At 47.2% G+C, this 17,231-nt stretch overlaps 1 long non-coding RNA gene across 1 annotated transcript; it reads left to right on the top strand.

Annotated features, from left to right (window-relative positions):
- The first annotated feature begins 538 nt into the window (after window positions 1-538).
- On the top strand, window positions 539-7,396 carry LOC138844749 (uncharacterized). Its single transcript, XR_011381064.1, has 3 exons — window positions 539-701; window positions 867-976; window positions 6,442-7,396. It is a non-coding gene; the product is annotated as an uncharacterized lncRNA (long non-coding RNA).
- The last annotated feature ends 9,835 nt before the right edge of the window (window positions 7,397-17,231 follow it).

Below are 17,231 nucleotides of genomic sequence, written 5' to 3' on the forward strand. Positions count from 1 at the left end.
CAGCTTTGGGGCCAGAGGCCTTTCCTGCCCCCATGCGGTCAGGCAGGCCCTGAGTCAAATCCGCTGTTAAAGGCAGAAAGTAGGAAACCCCGGACATGGTTCTTGACCCGGCAGATGCAGGTGGGAACATCTATTCGTTGTAGGGAAATCCTTTGAAAGGTCAAGTACCCCTAGAAAGAAATCCGTGCATCCACAGTGACCCCCAGAACAGGAAGAGAGGAAGGAGGAAGACTGATAGAAAATCCTCCATTCTGTTATCCTCGATAGAATGGTTTGTTTGGGTTTTTCAATCAATGGATAATAAAACCACAGAAAGGTTTCTAGGGGAACAGATTGGTCAATCTCAGAGGATTGGTCAGTCTCAGGAGTCATAACACCTTTACAGTGGAGAGAATTGGTAGTCTCGGCCTTAACCAAGTTTCCGAGCTCAGCATAGCAACCCTGGGACATCATGTGCCTTCCGAAGTGAAGCCAAGTTCATACATCACCGCATAGTCTTCTCGCAACAAATGTGCAGCCTAGAATCTAACCGCAAGTCACACAGAAACGATTAGGCAAACCCAGATTGTGCCGCGAGCTCTCTCTTCCCCTAACCTTGCGTTCCTCAAGCTGAACACAACTAGTAACGATATGAGAACCTCGCTTGGAGCCTAGAATGGAAAAAATCAGCTCTGAGATACATGTTTTGTCATTTTCAGTATGTAAGTCTTGTGCTCATTAAAGTCATTCCTAAGTATTGAATTTTTCATGCTATTGTATTGTAAATAAAATTGTTTTCTTAATTTCATTTTGAACGAAACATGCAAGGTTCACGCTACCTTTTTCCTTGAGGGTATTATCTGACTTGTTGCTTATTTCCCAAGCAGCTAAGGAAAACAGAGCACGAGGCTGCCAAAGAGGCAGAGAACGGAATCCGAAAATCCGCACACAAATCCACTTTATGCCATTGGATAACTTCTAAGGTACATGTATACGGGTAAGTAGAAATACCAGCAGAGAGAGGCTCTGTGTACTGCACGTAAAGTCTGGAGCTATAATGAGTTCAGCAAGATTGCAAGATGCAGGATCAATATACAAAAATCAATTGTATTTCTACATGCTAGCAATGAACCATCCCAACTGAAATTCAGAAAGTGATTTTATGTACAATATAATAGCATCAAAAAGTAAATTCTCAGGGAATAAATTTAACCGAGTATATGACTTATACACTAAAAATGACAGAGCTTTATTATTTATACTTATATTTATTTTATTTTATTTTATTTTATTTTTGATAGGCCGAGTGGACAGTGAGAGACAGAGAGAGAGAGAGAGAGAAAGGTCTTCCTTTGCCATTGGTTCACCCTCCAATGGCCGCCGCAGCCAGTGCGCTGCAGCCGGCACACCGCGCTGATCCGAAGGCAGGAGCCAGGTGCTTCTCCTGGTCTCCCATGGGGTGCAGGGCCCAAGTACTTGGGCCATCCTCCACTGCCCTCCCGGGCCACAGCAGAGAGCTGGCCTGGAAGAGGGGCAACCGGGACAGAATCCGGCACCCCGACCAGGACTAGAACCTGGTGTGCTGGTGCCACAAGGCGGAGGATTAGCCTAGTGAGCCGTGGTGCCTGCTTATATTCATTTTATTTAAAAGGCACAGAGACAGAGATAGATAGAGATCTCGTATTTGCTGGTTCACACCCCAGATGCCTGCAACTACTGAGGCTGAGCCAGCCTGAAGCCTGGAGCCAGGACACAACCCAAGTCTCCTGCATGGGTGGGCAAGGACCCAAGTACGTAAGGCATCACCACCCAGAGTGCGAATTAGCAGGAAGATGGATAGGAAGCAGAGTGGAGACTCGAACTCGGGTACTCTGATATGGAATGAGGGGATCCCAAATAATGTCTTTAACTGTTGCACCAAACTCTCACCCCCAAAAAATGTTGTTGAAAGACATTAAAGAAAATGTAAATAAAGGAGAAGGCCACATTCATTGGTCAGAAGAGTTTATATCTTGACACGGAAGTGTCCTCCAAATTAATCTACAGGTTCAGCACAAGCATCAGAATCCCAGCTGGCCTTTTGCAGAAATTAAAAAGATGATCCTAAAATTAATACGGACGTACAAAGGGCCTCAAGTAGATAAAACAGTCCTTAGAAAGAAGAACAAAGTTGGAGAGCTTATAGTTTCTGATTTCAAAGTATGCTACAACAATACAATAATCAAGACAGTATTTATGGCTGTAAGGATAGACATAGATCAATGGGAGAGAACTGAGGGCCCTGAAATAAACCCAAACATCTCTGGTCAACTGAATTTGTGCAAGATTGCCAAGACCATCCAGTGAGGGAAGGGTCATGATGGTACTGGAACAACTGGGTGGCTGCACGCTAAAGTGTGTAAGTGGCCTCCTACCTCCCCACACGTGGAAGTTAACTCCAAATGGACCATAAACCTAAGTGTAAGAGCTGAAAGTCTGAAACACACTCATGAGGCATATATAGATACATACACATCTAAATATAATTTTAATAGAAATGGTGTCATATACTGTCCCCCAACATGCTTTTTTCCACTTAATACATTGTGAAAATCCTTCCCTGTGAAGCAATTTTGGAGTAGAAGGATACTAAATAAACTGTTCAGAGCTTAGATGGTAAACTTCCAAATTCATATTTTAAAATTAGCTTAACTCTGATAATACAACTCCCAAGACAGCACAGAAAGGGCTGGGTGTTTGGCATTGTAGTTAAAGTGATAGCTGGGATGCCCACATCCCTTACGGGAGTGCCTGTGATCGAATGCCACCTGCTATTCCAGTTCCAGCTTCCTGCTAATGTGCACCCTGGGAGGCAGCAGGCTCAAGTAGCCGGGTGCCTGCCACCCACGTGGGAGACCTAGATTGCATTTCAGGCTCCTGGCCAACCCCAGCTATTGTGGACATAGAGAGAGTGAACCAGCAAATGGGACATCTCTGTTCATCTATCTGTCTCTATCTTGTTGCCTCTCAGAAATATAAATAAATAAATTTTTAAAAATTGTTCACAGGGCTGGAGCCGGGGCTCAATAGGCTAATCCTCCGCCTGGGGCGCTGGCACACCGGGTTCTAGTCCTGGTCAGGGCACCGGATTCTGTCCCGGTTGCCCCTCTTCCAGGCCAGCTCTCTGCTGTGGCCCGGGAGTGCAGTGGAGGATGGCCCAAGTGCTTGGGCCCTGCACCCCATGGGAGACCAGGAGAAGCACCTGGCTCCTGCCTTCGGATCAACGTGGTGTGCCGGCCAGGGCGGCCATTGGAGGGTGAACCAACGGCAAAAGGAAGACCTTTCTCTCTGTCTCTCTCTCTCCCTGTCCACTCTGCCTGTCAAAAAAATAAATAAATTAAAAAAAAATTGTTCCCAGAAGGGCTGCCACTGTGGCATAATGGGTAAAGCCACTACCTACAATCCCAGCATTTCCAATATGGGCTTCAGTTTGTGTCCCGGCTGCTCCACTTCTGATCCAGTTCCCTGTTTATGGCCTGGGAAAGCAGCAGAAGATGGCCCAAGTACTTGGGCCCCTGCTGCCCCTGTGGGAGACCCAGAAGAAGCTCCTGGCTCTTGGCTTTGGCCTGGCTCATCCCCAGCTGTTGCAACCATCTGGGGAATGAACTAGCAGATGGAAGATCTCTCTGTCTCTCTCTTGTTGTAACTCTGACTTTCAAATAAATAAATCTTACAAAAAAAACTCAGTAATTTAAAAAAAATAGCTCACAGAAAGCGAACTACCAGCTAATCTCGTATATGAATGTAATATGAAAAACTCAAAGTAACAGCAAGTTGAATTCAGCACTAACTAAAAGCATAGTTAACCACAGCTAAGTAAAATATATTTAAGGGATCAGCATTGTGTCACAGTGGGCTAAGCTGCCACTGGTGGTGCCAACATCGACATCAGGGTGTGGGTTGGAGTCTCAGCTGCTCTGCTTCCAACTGAGCTTCCTGCTGACTGCCTGGGAAGGCAGCAGAGGGTGACCAAGTACTTGGGCCTCTACCATCCACATGGGAGACCTGGATGGAGGTTCAGGCTTGTGGTTTGGACTTGGCCTAAGTTAGCTGCTGCAGCCATTTGGGGAGTGAACCAGCAGATGGAAGATCTCTCTGTCTCTGTCTTTCTCTTCCCATCTCCCTCTATCACTCTGCCTTTCAAATAAATAATTCTTTATAAAAATCTATTTAAATAATTAAATCAGTTTAATTGATTAACTTAATTGTACCTCAGTATAAAGAATGGTATTATCGACTGTCACTTCAAATATAGGCAACTTGATTCAGCTATCAGAAAGATTTTCATTATGAAGTCCTAATAGTTCATCACTTGGGAATCTAGTCTCAAACACTGTATTCACGTATTTGTGAAATGACTACATGGGTATCGTTGCAGCTTGACTTGTGATAATAAAATACTGGAATGGTTAAAGTATGGTCTATTCGTATAATGGAGCATTATACAGCATGACAAGAATGAAGGCATACTATATGTATTGATATGGGAAGGTCTTCTGTGTATATTGCCCAGTGAAAAAGGAAGATTTTTAAAAAGCCGAGATAATACAGAACTCAACTGAGCATTATATTTATAGAGTATCTGTGTCAGCACTTGGTAACTGTGTGACAATGTATTAACCAACTGTTGGCCTCCACTTCTCTTTATTTCAATTTTCTTGTCTGTAAATGTATTGTTTTTTAATAATAATAATAATAAGAGCAATATCATAGAGTGAAAAGTGAGTCTAGGTTTCTTGAAAACTAGGGTATATGCTCCTTTTAAAAATTTATTTATTTTGGCTTTCACCGTGGCGCAGTGGGTTGATCCTCCGCCTAGAGTGCTGGCATCCCATATGGGCGCCAGTTCTAGTCCCGGCAGCTCCTCTTCCAATCCAGCTCTCTGCTCTGTGGCCTGGGAAAGTAGTGGAGGATGGCCCAAGTGCTTGGGCCCCTGCGCCCGCATGAGAGGCTAGGAAAAAGCTCCTGGCTTTGGCCATTGCGGCCATTTGGGGAGTGAACCAACGGAGGGAAGACCTTTCTCTCTGTCTCTCCCTCTCACTGTCTGTAACTCTACCTCTCAAATAAATAAATAAAATCTTTTAAAAATTATTTATTTATTTCCTTTTATTTGAAATGCAGAGAGAGACAGCCAGGGAAAGAGATCCTTCCTCCACTGGTTCACTCCCCAAATGCCTACAACATCTAGGACTGGGCCACGCCTAAGCCAGGAGCCGGAACTCAGTCTAGATCTCTCCTGCAAGTGCGAGGGATCCAAGTACTCGAGCTGTCTCTGCTGGACTGGGAGCCGAGGAGCCAGGACTCAAACCAGGTCCTCTGATATTGGGATGCAGTTGTCCCAAATGGTGTCTCAACCCCTGCACCAAACGCCCACCCTGGTTATATGGTCTTCATCGCACTTGTCTTTCCAAGTTTTGTGCATGTTTGAAGTGATTAGAAAAAAATAGAAGAGTGCTTATAAGGTAGAAAAAATAAACATAACAAATGGCACATTCTTAAAAGCTGACAAATACCATAAACAGCCTAAATTCAAAGGAAAACAAACTTCTTTTCTTATTAAGGAACTGCCTCAAACATTTGTATAACACTTCTTTTTTTTAAAGAGATTTATTTACTTATTTTGAAAGTAGGAGTTACAGAGAGAGAGGAAGAGACGGAGAGAGCTTCCATCTGCTGGTTCACTTCTTGGATGGCCAAAAACAGTTAATGCTGTGCCAGGCGGAAGCCAGGAGCCAGGAGCTTCATCTGGGTCTCCTGGGGGGTGGGGCAGGGGCCCAAACTCTTGTGCCATCTTTCACTGCTTCATCAGACCATTAGCAGGGAGCTGGCTCAGAAGTGGAGCAGCTGGGACATGAACTGGTCCCCTATGGGATGCCGATGTTGCAAGTGGCAGCTTAACCCACTGTGCCACAATGCCGGCCCCTCTAATACTTTTTCCTGTGCAGTTTGGGCTTCGTACTTTTTTCTCCCTCCCTCCCACCTTCCCTCCTTCCTTCTCTTCCTTCCTAAGATTGATTGATTTGAAAGACAGAGTAACAGAGAGAGATGGAGAGAGACAGGGAGAGACAGAGAGAATCTTCCATCTGCTGGTTCACTCCCCAAATGCTTGCAAAAGCCAGGGCTGGGCCAGGCTGAAACCAGGAGCTCAGGATTCTGCATAGATGGCAGGAGACAAAGCACTTGGGCGTTCTGCTGCCTTCCCAGGCGCGTTAGCCTGGAGCTGGATTGAAAGCAGAGTAGCTGAGACTTGAACTACTGCCTTGCTATAGGATGCCAGCGTCATAAACAGAAACTTCCCCCTCTGTGCCACAGTGTTGGCCCCTGGCTTCATATTCTTTCCTGTTTTTTTTTTTATATGAAAATGATTTTGCAATATTGTTTTCTAGAGAGAAAACAGAAAAGTATTTCATGTTTTTCTTTCAGCACAGCCAAAAAGTTTGTCGTCGGTTGTTTATAGAAGTTTCTTCAGCTTCAGCATTGTTGCACATTTTCAGAATTGCTCAGAAGTCTGGGAAGCCCTCCTGATGTTTCTTCTGTGTGTGAGCTGTAACAAACATTTACAGTCCTGCTAGAGTTTGTGCCCTGTGAATGCAGGCATTTTGAACAATTCAGTTTTGTGTATCACAAAAGGGTATGATTATCTGGCATTGTAATCAATGAATTATTGAGACTATTCCTGGGGTGGACATTTGACATAGCGGTTAAGATGCCCATGTCTCGGGGCCCGCACCGTGGCTCACTTGGCTAATCCTCTGCCTGTGGTGCCGGCATTCCATAGGTGTCAGGTTCTAGTCCCGGTTGCTGCTCTTCCAGTCCAGCTCTCTGCTGTGGCCCGGGAGGGCAGTGGAGGATGGCCCAATGCTTGGGCCCCTGTGCCCGCGTGAGAGACCAGGAAGAAGCACCTGGCTCCTGGCTTCAGATCAGTGCAGCGCCGGCCATAGTGGCCATTTTGGGTGTAAACCAACGGCAAAGGGAGACCTTTCTCTCTGTCTCTCTCTCTTACTGTCTAACTCAACCTGTCAAAAAAAAAAAAATGCTTATGTTTCATGGGCTGGCACTGTGGTGCAGCAGGTTAAAACCCTGGCCTGAAGTGCTAGCATCCCATATAGGCGCTGGTTCTAGTCCTGGCTGCTCCTCTTCCAATCCAGCTCTCTGCTATGGCCTGGGAAAGCAGTAAAAGATGGCCCAAGTCCTTGGGCCCCTGCACCTGTGTGAGAGACCCAGAGGAAGCTCCTGGCTCCTGGCTTTGGTTTGGTCCATCTCCAGCTGTTGTGGCCATTTCGGGAGTGAACCAGCAGATGGAAGACCTCTCTCTCTGTCTCTACCTCTCTCTGTAACTCTGTCTTTCAAATAAATAAAATAAATCTTTAAAAAAAAAGATGTCCACATCCCATATTGGAGTAACTAGCTCCAGCTTCCTGCCAATGGAGTAACTGAGTCCTTGGCCCCCACTGGGGAGACCTGGATGGAGTACCTGGCTCCTGGGCTTTTGGGACATGAACCAGCGAATGGGAGCTCTCCCTGTCTCTCAAGTTAAAAACAGATTTTGAGAAAAGAATATTCCTAATGGAGAGAAGCCATCTTTTTCTGACTGTTAATAAGAACCAGATCATCTATTTATAAATTTAAATCCTGATGGACTGGAAGAATGTTCCGCAGACTAGCTTCCGGTGCTATATCCCTTTTTACCCTTGTTTTTCCCCACTGCTGACGCACGTCTGGAGCTGGTTCCCTGAATCTGTCAGTTCTGTTGTAAGAGTTCTGGCCCCGAACCTTTGTGTCTCGATGCCTGCTGTCGGCACAGTAAGAGATAGGAATATTCTGGAAGCGCCTCCAACAGTGTCATCCAGCACACGTGCCTGCTAACCACATAGTGATATCCTGTAAACCTCACTCACTCTGTCCCTGACTCAGCTCTTCCCTGTTGCCAGAGAACTCACACCGATGACACGAGGGAATTGGGACGGGTGATTTGCCAGAAGCAGCCACCTTAACCGACGACTGTTAAAAACACCTTATTTTGTGAACCTCAGAAAGGTGTGACAGTGGTGTGCATAGAGTGCTGGCGACCTCCCAGGGTCGTAGGAGAGGCCAGAGCAGGTCAGTCTGCTGAAGTGAGGACTGACTGGCGTAGCTTGCAGAAAGCATTTGGACCAGGAAGTGCTTCACAGATGTTACCTATCACGTACCACTGATATGGGGACAGACAGACGGTATCCACAGAAGACCAGGAAGTCTGGGAACACATCCCATGACAGACAGACAGACAGGTCGTGAAGACAATGTCTCATACTCATCAGTAAGATATGGAGTTCTTCAGCAGAGGCACTGGTGTAACGTTATCTCAATTTATTGGAGGTAGATTATATTTCATTCCTTACACCGAAATATAAGCCTGAAAGAATAAAGCTATCTATTGAAGAAGATGGTGAAAAAAAAAAAAACAAAAACAAAAACAAGAAACTAGAATAGAACCAGAATAAAACATGAGTGAAAAGCACCTGGTTTTGAAGTGGAAAATTTTCTAAACACAACACCAAACTAAATCCATAAAATAAAAACAATGGTTAAAGTTCTGTCCATCTAAAAATAAAGCATAGTAAAATTCAAAATAAGCAGACTGAGAAGAATGTTTGCATGATTTATAACAAGTGATATCCTTGCTAGATAAAGAGCTTTTACAAATCAACAAGACAGAACCATCCGACCTCTCCCCTCTCCATGTCCCCCCCCGATGGATGAAGGACACAAGCAGAATGCATTGAAGTATAACCGATCTGAAGAGTGATTCAGAAAGGCATGTCCACAGTTCTTGCTTTAAAAGCAGGAATCTTCACGTGCCAACAACACGTGACATGGGAAGATGTCCCAGGGAGCAGTTCAGCAGATCAACAAAGTGGTGCAATCACTTTTACTGTTGCCTGCTGCCGGCCAAAGAGAAAGGCCTCAGTCTTTTGGTAAAATTCCATTGTTACATAATGAGGTGTAGTTGGTCTGTGACTAGCTACTTGAAATATGTTTCCTACCGCGGAGAACTACATATATTTTACAGGGGTATGCTTTTATTTAAAAAAAAACAAAAACGGCTGCATGTGTTCACCATTTAGCCTGTAGCTTTATCTCCATTTTCCAAATTCCAGCATGCAAAGATCCATGTGTGGAGGTTCTGGACTTCCTGTTTTGAGACCCAGATAAACTCTGGCTGAGGAATGGGGGTTACAGAGGGAGTGAGATGTTCCAGCTAAAAACACGAATGGGCTGATAAACTCGAGACTTAGGAGCTGCAGTTCCTTTTTTTTCTTCTCTCTGGCATCTCTCCCCATCTTCTGAGAGTGCCTCGGGCTTAGACAGTGAAACGATCCATCGCCAGTGTCATTTTGTGCTGAAGTTCCAAAATAGGAATTTTTGTATGTTCTTCCATATTGTAACTTGAAATCCTCTCTCCCCTTGTACCAACTTGTGAAAAGAGCAGGTTACTAATATATATATATATATATATATATATATATATATAAAGATTTATTTGTTTGTTTGAAAGTCAGAGTTACAGAGAGAGAAAAAACAGAGAGTGATATTTCATCTGCTGGTTTACTCCCCCTAGATGGCTGCAATGGTTTTGGCTAGGCCAGGCCGAAGCCAGGGGCCAGGAGCTTCATCCGAGTCTCCCACGTGTGAAGCAGGGGCCCATGTATTTGGGCCATCTTGTGATGCCTTTCCAAGGCCATTAGCAGGGAGCTGGATAGGAAATGGAGCAGCCGGGACACAAACAGGAGCCCATATGGGATGCCGGTGTCGCGGGCAGTGGCTTTTCCCACCATGCCATGATGCTGGCCCCGAGAAAGAGGTTGTTCTTTTTTTTTTTTTAAAGTAAAAATATTGTGAAATCTGAGTACATTAAAAATATATTTTATCCACTTGAAAGCCAGAGTGGCAGAGACAGAGACAGAGAACGATCTTCCGTCTGCTGGTTCACTCCCTAAATGCCCACAACAGCCAGGGCTGGGTCAAGCCAAAGCCAGGAGTCTAGAACTCCATGCAGGTCTCCCAAGTGGATGGCAAGGGCCCAAGAACTTGGGCTGTCATCTGCCGCCTCCCAGGGCGTTCATCAGCGGGAAGCTGGATCAGAAGTGGAGAATCTGCCCTCAGGTACAGAATGTGGGCATCTCAAGCGCAGCTTAACCCCCTGTACCGCAAGATGGTAAGAATTTTGCACTAACTTCCTGCTGAGCATTGGCCAGGACACTAGGCGTGTCTATGCCATAAGTTCAACGGATCTCCCTGACTGCCTCTGGAATGCTCCCAGACAAGTTCCATTTGACTCCATGCAATGGAATTCAGCTTAACTCTGCAGGGCACCGGCAGTGCGATCGCAAAGATGAGCAGGACACAGCATTGCCCGAGGAAGCTTCTGATTTAGTAGGAGGAGGAAGCCTTGTGCAGCTGGAAATAAAACGCCGTTCGCTCTCTTATCCGTACCGATACTGGATTTCTTCCCGGAGCAGCAGCACAGGCAAGGTGCCATGCGCTCGCCTACATCCAGCTTGCTCGTGGAGCTCTCCTCTCTGCGCTCGTCACTGCTTTCTGGAACACAGCCCAGGAAAGTAATATATGTCACCATGTGCGCTGGTTTATAATTAGAACAAATGGGAGCACTTCGCAGAGAAAGACCCATCGGCAAGAAAGATGTTTCGTGAAACCCCAGAAAAGGCAATCCAGAAGAGGGGAGGAGGAAGAGCTCCAGTTGGGAAAATAATGCAATAAGCAAGAGAGAGAAGACATGTAAAAAGCGTCAGAGGCTATTACGATGCCCTTAGGATTTTGATATTTCAGGGAGTGTGTAAAAATACAGCCCTATTGGGTTACTCTCTCTTTGAAAGGATGAGTATTGTAAGTATAAATAGAAGCCATGGTCAAGGAGCCCAACGCAGAAAACGGCTCCCAGATCCGACAGAGACTCCTAACCTTGGGCAGACCTCAAGGACACCTGCCACCCAGTTTGAACCCCAGGGAAGGCAGCGGTAAAGTGAGAAGGGCCCAAGATTGTCCTTCCTACATGAGAGCACGTCAAAAAGATCACGGAACCGGGCCAGTGACCTGGACATCCAGCATTGGAGCACTGGTTCTTGTCCTGGCTGCCCCACTTCCAATTCAGCTCCCTATTAATATGCCTGGGAAGGCAGCAGAAGGTGGCCTAAATACTTGGTCCCCTGCCACCCATGAGGGAGACCTGGATGGAGTTCCTGGCTCCTGGCTCTGTGGCTGGGTCCAGGCTTGTCTGTTGCAGGCATTTGGGGAATGATTCAGTAGATGGAGGACCCCTCGCCCCCACCGTGTGTGTGTGTGTGCTACTCTGCCTTTGAAATAAATCTTTTTATTTTTTTATTTATTTTTTGACAGGTAGAGTGGACAGTGAGAGAGAGAGACAGAGAGAAAGGTCTTCCTTTGCCGTTGGTTCACCCTCCAATGGCTGGCTTAGCCGGCGCGCTGCGGCCAGCGCACCGCGCTGATCCGAAGCCAGGAGCCAGGTGCTTCTCCTGGTTTCCCATGGGGTGCAGGGCCCAAGCACTTGGGCCATCCTCCACTGCACTCCCGGGCCACAGCAGAGAGCTGGCCTGGAAGAGGGGCAACCGGGACAGAATCCGGCACCCCGACCAGGACTAGAACCCGGTGTGCCGGCGCCGCAAGGCGGAGGATTAGCCTAGTGAGCCGCGGCGACGGCCTGAAATAAATCTTTAAAAACGAAGTTTGTAGGAAAAAGGAATTAACAAATGCACTGGGTAAGTGTTTACTCTCATGGTTAAAACACCAGTTAAGACACCCGCATTCCAGACCTCAGGACCTGGATTTGATGCCTGCCTCCCATCCTGACTCCAGCTTCCCGCTAGTCTGTACCTTGGGAAGTAGCAGGTGATGTCAAGTAGTGGGGTCCCTGCCACCCACCCAGGAGACCCAGACTGAATGTCTCAGGTCCTGGCTCCAGCCAAGCCCCTGCTGTTGCTGCCATTTGAAGAGTGAACCAACAGGTGGGAGTTCTCTCTGTTTATCTCCCTCTGTCTCTCAAATAAATAATTTTTAAAAGATTTTATTTATTTATTTGAGAGGTAGAGTTATAGACAGAGAAAGAGAGACAGAGAGGGATGTCTTCCATCTGCTGGTTCATTCCCCAAATGGCCGCAACAGCCAGAGCTGGGCCAATCCAAAGCCAGGAGCCTGGAGCTTCTTCCAGGTCCCCGACGTGGGTACAGGGGCCCAATAACTTGGCCCATCCTACACTGCCTTCCCAGGCCATCGGCAAGGAACCTGGATGGGAAGTGGAGCAACCAGCACCCATATGGGATGCTGGCTCCACAGGTGGAGGCCCAACCTACTATGCCACAGCACTGGCTCCCTTCATATGTCTTTTTTTTTTTTTTTTTTTTTTTTTTTTTGACAGGCAGAGTGGACAGTGAGAGAGAGAGACAGAGAGAAAGGTCTTCCTTTGCCATTGGTTCACCCTCCAATGGCTGCCGCGGCCGGCACTCTGCAACCGGTGCACCGTGCTGATCCGATGGCAGGAGCCAGGTGCTTCTCCTGGTCTCCCATGGGGTGCAGGGCCCAAGCACTTGGGCCATCCTCCACTGCATTCCCTGGCCACAGCAGAGAGCTGGCCTGGGAGAGGGGCAACCGGGACAGAATCCGGCGCCCCGACCGGGACTAGAACCCGGTGTGCCGGCGCAGCAGGCGGAGGATTAGCCTAGTGAGCCACGGCGCCAGCCCCTTCATATGTCTCAAAGCAGCTGCAACCATTCCAACTTCAGCGTGACACCACTAATGCATGGTAGCCCCACTGTAAGAGCTCTGAGCCCACGCGGGTCATTTTCTCCCCACACCTGATCTTTTCCCAGCTACCAGAAAGATGGGGTTCACCTAAGGCCTGAAAACCAATACTCCTGCCCTTTCTCGGCGGGGTGGGGGAAGGAGTTAAAAAGCAGACCTGCGTGGGCAGGTGTTGTGGCCCAGTGGTTTCTGCTTTGGGGCTCCTGCGTCCCATATCCCATACTCAGCTTCTGACCCACCTTCCTGCAAGGCGGCAGTGACGGCTCAAGTCCTTGGTTTCCTGTCTCTGTCTCTGTGAAACACACAGCCGGAGCTGCGCCGATCCGAAGCCAGGAGCCAGGAGTTTCTTCTGGGTCTCCCACGCGGGTGCAGGGGCCCAAGGACTTGGGCCATCTTCCACTGCTTTCTCAGGCCATAGCAGAGAGCTGGACTGGAAACAGAGCAGCCAGGTCTTGAACCAGTGCCCATATAGGATGCCGGCGCTTCAGGCCAGGGCGTTAACCTGCTGCGCCACAGCTCCAGCCCCTGCTGGGTTTAAATTGCAGTGTCACCCCTCGTGAGAGGTATGTGCTTGGGGAACCTCTCTCTGCCTCAGTTTCCTTACCTGTAACATGGAGATTATGACATCCACGTTACAGAGTTGTGAAGGTGAAATAAGACAGCATTACGAAACCCCGGCAATAAAGGATGAGCTATTATCTAAGCATTTTAAAACAAGTAATAGGTGTATATGACTCTAAGCAAATTAGGAAGCCAACACATTGACTTCCAAGGACTTTGCAGACCTGGGTGTGTCTTTGTGTGACCGCGTTCTGCAGATGGCGGCACTGCTGAGAAGGCAGCCTTTGACCATGAACCTCACCTCGCCCCTCCTTTACCCTCAAGCCTGTAGAGGTCACCCTGCTGCATCTGGGCTGGGCTTGGTCCCCAGGGGATGTCCAGGCAGCCTGGTCTGGATTCTCTTATTCATGTGTTTTCTTGTTCTTGATTTAGTTTGAGAGGCAAAGAGGCAGAGACAGATGGAGAGATAGAAAGACACAGATTCATATTGTGAATGTTTCCTTAGTCAAATTCGTTTTCTTGATTGATTTTCTACCATGCCGGTTTTGATTTCTACTTCTTTTCTTTTCTTTTTAATTTGAGAGGGAGGGATGAAGCGGGGAGGGAGAGAGAGTAGGAGAGAGAGAGAGATTTCCTTTGATTTACTCCCCAAATGCCTTTAATGGCCAGGGCTGGACCAGGGCTGGAGCCAGGAGCCAAGAATGCAATCCAGGTCTCCCGTGTGGGTTTCAGGAACCGAACCACTTGAGCCACCAGCGCTGCCTCCCAGGGTCTGCATCAGCAGAAAGGTTTAGATAAGCGGGAACCAGAACCAGTATCAGACTCAGGTACTCTGATGGGGAGCATGGGCGTCCTCACTGGCACCTTCAACAGAGGCTAAACGCCCACCCCCTGGTCTTTATTTGTTCCAATGATGACTTTAATATGTTACTTATAATAAAAATTTTAAAATCTTGGCCTGTTATTCTTTGGTATAAATCTTATCTATTTTATGAATGCTAGACCTTGGATGACACAGGAATTTCATTCCTATTCTAAATGGGAAAGGCTTTTTAAAAATGGGTCTATGTTCATTTTATTTGAAAAGCAGAGAGAGAAAGAAAGAGAAACAGATAAAGAGAGATCTTCCATCTACCGTGATGCTCCCTAACTGCCTGCAACATCCGTGGCTGAGCCAGGGCCGAGCCAGGAGCCCGGGACTCCGTCTGGGTCTCCCAAGCGGGTGGCAGGCACCCAAGCACTTGAGCCACCCTCTGCCACCTCCCAGGGTGTGCCCTGGTGGGAAGCTGGATCAGCAGAGGTGGGACGCGAGTCCAGCACTCCCACACCAGGTGCTGGTGTCTCACGTAGTGATGTCACTGCTACACCAGATGCTTCCTTCCCCCCAAAATGTGAAGGACTTTAAAAGAATCTTGTAGGAAAACACACTGGAGTAGGCAAACATTTTCTATTAAAGGAAATAAAAAGCTTTAGCCATAAAAGAAAAATTAATACACTGGATTGTATCAAAACAAAGTACCTCTGTTTATCAAGACACCAATTAAGAGGAGAAAAAGGCAAATCATAGATTAGGAAAAAACAGTTGCTATGTATACAAGGTTCGTGGAACATGCGTATTTGGGGGCCTGCATTGTGGCACAGCAGGTTAAGCTGCCACTGAAACACTGGCCTCCCATATCAGAGCACCAGCTAGTCCTGGCTTCCGATCCAGCTCCCTGCTAATGCGTCTGGGAAAGTGGCAGAAGATGGCCCAAGTGTCAGGGTCCCTGTCACCCATGTGGGAGGCCCAGGTGGAGTTCTGGGCTTCTGGCTTCATCAGTCTGGATTAGCCCTGGCCATTGCAGCCATTTGGGAAGTGAATCAGTAGATGCAAAATCTCTTTCTATCTGAATCTCTCCTTCTCTTTCTGTCACTCTGCCTCTAAAATCAATAAAAGAAATCTTAAAGAAAATAAGATAGGGGCCAGTGTTGTGGCCTAGTGTATAAAGCCGCCACCTACAACATCAGAATCCCTTATGGTCACCGGTTCGTGTCCTGGCTGCTCCACTTCCGATCCAGCTCCCTGATAATGGCCTTGGAAAAGCAGCAGCAGATGACCAAGTGTTTGGGCCCCTGGTACCCACGTGGGAGACCCAGATGAAGCTCCAGCCCACCACTGGCTGTTGTGGCCATCTGGGGGAGTAAACCAGCAGATGGAAGATCTCTCTCTCTCTCTGTAACTCTGACTTTCAAATAAATCAACTAAATTTAAATAAAAATAAAATAAAAATAAATGCATATTCTGACAAAACACATGAATTTTAAAATTCTTTTTCACCAAGGAAAATTATTTTTAAATTTTTTTTTGTCATGAACTTTTGGTAAAACTCATCGAAGAAAGGAAGCCAAGCAAATGGAATCTGAACAAGAGACTTTCACTTCATGAAAGAAGCTATAAAAGTGGCCAAAAAGCACACGGAAAGATGTTCAACACAATGAGTGGTGAAAGAAATGCAAACCTGGACCACAGCGAGATCATGATGCTGGAACCACAATGGCTAAAAACTGAAGTGCGGACAAAGCTGTAAGGCAGTCAGAACCTCACACACTCCCTGTGGGGTGAATTACTGCAACCATCTCAGACAATTGTCATTCTCACGGAAAAAATGAACACACACATAATCTGTGACCCAGTCATTCCAGTAACAGAGAAATGTTCACCAAAATCATGACCAAGTAGGTTCATAGGAGCACTGTTGGTAATAACCAAAAATTAGAAACTACTGAGGTGTTCATCTCCAGTAGACTAGGAATAGAAATCGTGGCATAGTTGCACAACGGAAAGGTGTGGGGAGCAACTCGGACTAGACTGTTACTGGAATTAAGACTTATTCTATGCATCTGCTCTCCCACAATATGGCGCTGGGAGAGGAGGAAACAGCTTCTACACAGCTGCCTCTTGCCAACTTGAGTGATGACCTCCAGGAGCTGATCCTGCTCCTGATTGGAGGAGAGCAGCATACTCGGCGTGTGGGCAGCTGAGCACGGATTGGTGGAGAGGACTATATAGGAGGAGAGAGACGGCATGGTGGTGTGGGTTGGTTGGAGAGTGCGTTGGAGAGTTCGCGGGGAAGTTCGTTACTTCGTTCTTTCTCACTTCTCTCTACTCATTCTTGCTTTGGGAGTTTGCTGTTTACTTATTCTTACTTTACTATAGAAAGGACTTGTAAAAAAAGGGAACAACAAGCGTCTGGTCCGGTGCGGCTCCTCCGCGTGTGGAGGAGCAGCAAATGGTGCCGTGACTTGGATAGGAAACCTAGGAGGGAAGAAACGGGAAGAAGTGGGAAAATATCGGAGAGAGAGACTAGCAAACAGCCTAGGGAAAAGCCGGACGAAAAAGGTGCTGGAAGAAGCTATTGAAAGCCTAGGCATAGACTCAGATACGGACTACGGGGGGAAGCTGGGAGAAATCTCTAAGGTCGAAAGCGAAAGTGAAAGCTAGAACAAACAGACTCGGATACGGACTGTGGGGAGAAGCCAGGAGAAATGAGGGAGGAATATTGTTGGAAGAAAACTTAGGGAAACATACCAGGTAGAGAAAAATGTTAGGGAAATTGAAGCCGCAGGGGGCAGGCCAAGGCGGAGACGAAAGCCAGCTTGGAATTCTTTAAGTCAGCCCGGGGGGCAAAAGGCGAAAATCTGGAACCAGAGGCAGAGACGTGGGCCGCCAGGTTGGAATCCGTCAGATTAGCCCGGGGAGCAAAGGACGGGAAGCCAGACCGAAAGGCGCAGACGCGTGAGCTAGGTTGAATTCGCCAGGTTAGCCCGGGGAACTTAGATTGAATACTAGTGGCGGA

Source organism: Oryctolagus cuniculus, chromosome 12 (assembly GCF_964237555.1).
Source record: "Oryctolagus cuniculus chromosome 12, mOryCun1.1, whole genome shotgun sequence".
Taxonomy (NCBI): Eukaryota; Metazoa; Chordata; class Mammalia; order Lagomorpha; family Leporidae; genus Oryctolagus; species Oryctolagus cuniculus.